General features: G+C 42.1%; 1 pseudogene; it reads right to left on the reverse strand.

The window, feature by feature from the left end:
- Nucleotides 1-5,401: 5,401 nt before the first annotated feature.
- LOC111531342 lies at nucleotides 5,402-6,070 on the reverse strand (annotated as a pseudogene).
- Between the last annotated feature and the right edge of the window lie 556 nt (nucleotides 6,071-6,626).

Raw genomic sequence — 6,626 nt, forward strand, 5'->3', positions numbered from 1 at the left:
TGCTGGCGATGGGCTGTGCTCCTTTGCAGGAGGAGATGCGCTCTTATTTTTTGAATTTCCAGCTTTTCTGCCCTGCTTCTTCACCATCTTTGCCATCTTTGTGGTTTTATCTGCCTCTGGTCTTTGATGATGGTGACGTACTGATGGGGTTTTGGTATAGGTGTCCTTCCTGTTTGATAGTTTTCCTTCTGACAGTCAGGACCCTCAGCTATAGGTCTGTTGGAGGTTGCTTGAGGTCCACTCCAGACGCTGTTTGCCTGGGTATCAGCAGCAGAGGTTGCAGAAGACAGAATATTGCTGAACAGCGAGTGCACCTGTCTGATTCTTGCTTTGGAAGCTTCCTCTCAGGGGTGTACTCCACCCTGTGAGGTGTGGGGTGTCACACTGCCCCTAGTGGGGGATGTCTCCCAGTTAGGCTACGCAGGGGTCAGGGACCCACTTCAGCAGGCAGACTGCCCCTTCTCAGATCTCAACCTCCGTGTTGGGAGATCCACTGCTCTCTTCAAAGCTGTCAGACAGAGTCGTTCGCGTCTGCACAGGCTTCTGCTCCTTTAGCTGAGCCCTGTCCCCAGAGTCGGAGTCTACAGAGACAGGCAGGTTTCTTTGAGCTGCTGTGAGCTCCACCCAGTTCGAGCTTCCCAGCGGCTTTATTTACCTACTTAAGCCTCAGAGATGGCGGGCGCCCCTCCCCCAGCCTCACTGCTGCCTTGCGGTTAGATTGCCGCAGACTGCTGTGTTAGCAAGGAGGGAGGCTCCGTGGGCGTGGGACCCTCCCGGCCAGGTGTGGGATATATTCTCCGGTGTGCCAGTGTTACAGCGCAGTATTGGGGTGGGAGTTACCCAATTTTCCAGGTGTTTATAGCCAGTAAAATTGTGATTTAAATAAATATGCATTTAATTATCAGTAGAAGTATTCAATGTTAAGAACTTGTATTATTTAAAAGAATTTGACACTCTACAAGACAGAGATTTTTTTCTGTAGTTAAACCTCAGAAGGTAAGTCAGCTATTATAAAAAGCATCCTACATAATTTTAGTATAAATAGTTGAAATATTTATTTTAAACTAGGGTATCATACCTCACATTGCAGAGCTCTTGTTCCCATTTAACCTTTTGGTTCACTTACTGCAATTTTATTTATTTTGCTTCTGATAGTTCCTTTTGTAGTACACAAAATTTATTTTTCATTTGTTTCATTTTTGCTGTAAGTTGTTCACAGTGATATTTTTTAAGTTCCCTTGCTCTTTCATGAGAAGTAACTGCACCCAAGAATTTTGATAGGCTAGTTGAATCTGTCTTGTGGAGGAGATAGAAATAAAATATATTAGTACTTTTGGGATATAAACGACAGCATATTTTAACAATCACTAATTCATACACTGAACAAATATATATTGATTGCCTACCACACCTGGTTAAATTTTTTGTATTTTTAATAGAGACAAGGTTTTACCATGTTAGCCAGGTGAGTCTCAAACTCCTGACCTCAACTGATCCACCCACCTTTCCCTCCCAAAATACTGGGATTTACAAGCATGATCCACCATGGCCTGCCCCAATAAATAATTTCAATTTAAAAATAATGACAAGCATCAATATTTTTATTTCAAATCTTTTTTAAAGCACATTTTCTTACTTTAAAGGCAATTAGATTTCAGGCTGTTTACATATTGAAAACCAAAACATTTCAAGAGAAAACCTCGTATACGCTCTGTAGATCACACTTATCTTCATGTGGCTATCGACTGAGTTACTGAGCATGGAAAATCAATCATACTCACAAAAAATTCACTTGTGTGCATATTTCAAAAGGAATTAACTTCAAAGTATCTGCCTTACACTGTAGTCCTCACCAAAAATAATGGGGCATTTCAAGCAAAATACAATATGATTAAACATTTGACATATGCATAGAGAATTTTTGTTAAAAACTATGCATAGCATTAAGAGAATTTTCAGAGTATGTCATGCAGAGTAGAAATAGAACTCCATAAAAGCTGTTTCATTTAGGAAAACAAGGGCTTAATAAGAATAATTTTGATGCATTTTTTTGCTGATAAAGAACTGCTTGAATAAAATGAAAGATTCATAAAGAAAATATATATTTATGTTATTTTTAAATGAAAGCAATCATTAGACAAAGTATGCAATTCATTCTTAAGACGTAACTTCAGAAAAGTAGAGCAAGCCTTCATAAAAAAGAGAAAAATAAAAACATGCATTCGTGAAACATCTAATATGTGCCAGACACATGTTTGCAGATTTTTCTTCACCTTAGAATAATGAGGATGATGATGATGTTGGTGGTTACCCCACTTTCTGCTTCCTAGTCATTCCAGGTTGTTAAGAACCAAATGATGAACAAATATGGTCTGCTGTTCTCTCTGTTCAGAGTGTCTTCCTCCTAGACTTTCATATGGCATACTCCTCATCTTTGAGACGACAAACTGAATGTCAGTCTCAGAAAGATCTACTCTGACCATAGAATTCCACTTCCATTCCCATACCCATGCTAATTATAAAGTTCTTCAATTTTCTCTAACCGAGTATTCTTTGTTTTGTTTTTAAGAAAAAGTTATAGTGATTTATAAGTGTTTTTCATTTGTTATTATCTTCCTACTACTACAGCATAATCCCTCATCTTGGATATTCAGAGACTCACTGTCTAGTACACAGTTGGTACTCAGAAAGAAATTACTCCAGGTCAAAACATTGAAAATCTCAACAGGAAAGTCTAATTTTCCAAACTGCTATATTTCTATGGAAAATCTGCAGTAGTAGCCTGCTGAAAGTTACCAACCCCTTACCCAAAATTAGAAATCCACATGCCTGCTCTTACTCCCCATTCTTGTGCTAACAATACTGCTTTCACATAAATGCCACTTTGATCATTTTGTCTTACATTTGGATACAGACTTTCCAGTTTACAAAATGTTTTCACATTTGTTACAACATTATTTCATCACATGCACCTAAGAGGTAGATATGAGCAGTTTTTATAAACAAGGTTACTGGTACTTGATTAGGTTAAAGGATTTTTTCCAAGTTCCCATAGATAGTAAGTGACAGAATCAAAACACAGACTTATCTTTTGACATCCACTCATTGCTGTTACCACTATGCAGCTGCTGCTTCTATCTTAAGTGGCGAGGTTTCCTATCTCTTCCACATCCACAGTTGTGACCTTGGGATACATCGTCATTGGATACTTATGTGGCTGCAAACATGGCTGCCACAAAGGGACTCAAAGAGTTCTATTTGTGAAAAGAATGTCTACTTATTAAAATACTACGCAACCAAATTGTTGTTGTTATAGTTTTACAGGTGTCCTATTTCTCATGTTTATCCAACTCCTGAAATGTTCCTTCAGATCTATGCTGGATAATCAAAATACACCAACACTTTCAAGTCCCAGGCATTATCTTTTCAAGCTCCAAGTTGAGCAAGACTAAGACTACAGTTTAAACTCTTTCTCCCTGAATCCAGGTAAAGCTTTCATACATCTAGATATACACAGAATCATACATTTGCCCATAAATGAATGCAGAGAAATTATTTTGTTTTTAGACAAACTTAACTTCAGAACTCAAATAGATTCCTAGTGCCTTCCATGCCTTATTTTCTTTTGCTCTATTCTACACTGGCTTCGTAAATTAATCCTGCAAATTAGCAGGCTTGCACTAGGCAGCTGTTATCTAGTTGGCACATGATTATAAAGTATGTTCTGATAAATGTCAGAAAATAATTTCTTATGGACACATGCAGAGGTGAGAGAATAAAGTCATCTTCTTATGTTTTAAGATTATTCATTACTTAAGTTTTAAAATAACAACAACAATACACAGTACCTCAGAAACTGAAGGTGATGTTGTATCTTCTTTTTGTGCTGACTCTGATGTGGGCATCTTATCTACAAAATGTTATTCACAGACACATATATGAGAACATTTATTACTGTAAATTGTAAAAATATATACAAATCTATTTCCATTTATGAATATTTCAGAAATAAAAGTAATAGCAAATATAGAATTTTAGAATCAAAGCAGGTTCAGAAAATGGATAGTATGAAGAAAGATAGCAAAAAGTAATTTTTAAGGTAGACATTGTATTTCGGTCTATAAAATTGTTTTCTAAATAATAGCATTTAAGCATAGAAAAATTTTCAGAGATACGAACTTACCACTTCTATTATTTTGGTATAAAAAATGAAATTGTCATTACTTGTCAGATCTTGTATACATTATTGTATGGAGCTCATACAATAATGCCAATATCATTTTCTTGTTGTCCAGTTGCTTCCTTCTATTACAAACACATAGTGTCTTTAAACAACATATATGTATTCTCTTACAGTTCTGGAGGCCAGAATTCTAAATTCCTTCCCACTGAGTCAAGGTGGGAGCAGGGCAAGTGCCTTCAGAGACTCTGTGGGAGAATCCATTTCCTGGCTCTGGAGGCAGCCTCCATTCCTCAACTTTTGATGCCCTCCTTGAATGACTCCAATTATTCCATCACTACATCTCCCACCACTCTCCCATCACCTGCTCTGCTCTTACAAGGATCCGAGTGAAGACATCAACTTGCCACCTAAACAAGCTGGGATAATCTTTCCTGCCAAGGTCCTTAACTTTGTTACATCTGCAAAGCTTCTTTTACCATACAAGGTAATGTTCGCAGGTTCCTGGATCAGAATATGGGCATCGTGAGGGGCCACTTATAAGCGTAATACAGCTAGGCTACAAAATACTACAAGTAGACTGCAAAACCATTACACCCTTCTGGCATTTTAATGATTGGGAGAAAAGCAGTTGGAACGTTTTGCTTTGGGGTCCTTCTTAACTTTGCATTTTTAGGGTCTAGGGTCCCTCTTAAACTTGTATTTTTAAGGTCTAACCCTCATCAATCCTCTCCTCCAACCAGAGACACTCACTGCAGTGTTTCCTTGAAAGTCTGGTGACATGTCTATATCTAAGTTCTGATGAGAGGCACAGGGCCAGCCAACAGCCCCCATGGCAGCCCCCTTGGCCAGAGGGTGCCCACCTAGGCCACACCTGGTGACTGAAACAAGCCCATGGCTGGGAGGGAACATACAAAAGGGTCTCGGGCCTGGTGAGGGCACCATGGAGGCCATGATGTAAGCGAGGTCTGCTAGGACAGTGCTGGTCTGCGGAGCTGAGGTGAGGCTGTAGAGCCTGGCCTAGTGCCGCCCGCAGGAGCCGGAGGAAGAAGCTGGGGGCTATCGTCCTGGTCCACAGAGATGCCGGAGACTGTGGCACCAGGAGTGGCCCTGAGGCAGTGGAGAGAGCATCTCTACCCCACAGCATCTGGGGATGACGGCGAGGTCCTCACCTGACAAGTGCAGCTTCCAAGTCCCAGATATTGGGCTTTTTCTTTGTACTCAGAGACTAGCGGGGGCAGTGACAGGAAGCCAGGGAGCATCTCTTGCTACCTCCTCCATGCTCTGTATCCAAAGACTGAGGGAGGTGGAGCTGGCTGGGAGGTCGGGCACTTCATCCACCTGCTCTTTGGTACTGGTCATCTAGAAGTGGGTGCAGAGGTGGTCCAGCCACTCCCGCTGTTTACGTCACTGTAGGTGCACCGGGTTCTTCCTCAGCACTGGGATGATCTGCTTCACCTCCAGTCGCACAGCCTCCAGGCACTGGGAGTGGTCCTCCTGCAGGATGTTCAGCTTCGACTTGGCCAGGTGTGGAAGCATAAGGCCCGCTTGGTCCAGGGCATCCACCGGGTCCCGCGTCGTAGCAGTATGGTGATGACAGAGTCGTGGGTGGTGCAGGTCACAGTCTGGTCATTACCATTGCAAGAGGCAAAGTATAGAGCTGTGTGGCCCTTGTCAGTTGCACAGGGATCCATGCCATTTTCCAACAGCTGCCGCACTTTTTCCTCATCATTGGCACTGGCAGCATTGGCACTGTCTCCTTCATTCTTTTCAGAGCTGCACCTCTTTGCTCATGGGCCTGAGCCAGCAGTGGGGCCTGGCAGTGAGCCTCAGCCACCAGCGGGGATCTTGCAGCACAGCTCCTGGTGCAGCTCTGCACCCTACTGCCATCAGTCGTGCGGTGGTGCAATGGGGACTGGGCCCCAGGAGGCCTGTGCAGCTACCCAGTGCAGACCCAAGGTCAGTGAAGGAGAAGCCCCAGGTGCCCTTCAGCTTTGTTTGTTTGTTGTTTGTTTGTTTTGTTTTGAGGCAGGATCTTGCTTTGTCACCCAGGCTGGAGTGCAGTGGCACCATCTAGGCTCACTGCAAGCTCCACGCTCTGGGTTCACACCATTCTCCTGTCTCAGCCTCCCGAGTAGCTGGGACTACAGGCACCTGCCCACCATCCTCACCTAATATTTTGTATTTTAGTAGAGACAGAGTTTCACCATGTTAGCCAGGATGGTCTCGATCTCCTGGCCTCTTGATCTGCCTGCCTCGGTCTCCCAAAGTGCTGGGATTACAGGTGTGAGTCACCATGCCTGACCCAGCCTCCTTTTCTTTAAATTTTGGGATAACACAGAACTCAGCAAAACTTTGACAGTATGGATGATTACATATTATTTACAATATTATTGTTTTCCTCTATCAACTTGTTTATTTACTGAGAAAAAAAGTGTCAGCGTAA

The sequence above is a fragment of the Piliocolobus tephrosceles genome, unplaced genomic scaffold (genome assembly GCF_002776525.5).
Source record: "Piliocolobus tephrosceles isolate RC106 unplaced genomic scaffold, ASM277652v3 unscaffolded_21027, whole genome shotgun sequence".
NCBI classification, from domain to species: domain Eukaryota; kingdom Metazoa; phylum Chordata; class Mammalia; order Primates; family Cercopithecidae; genus Piliocolobus; species Piliocolobus tephrosceles.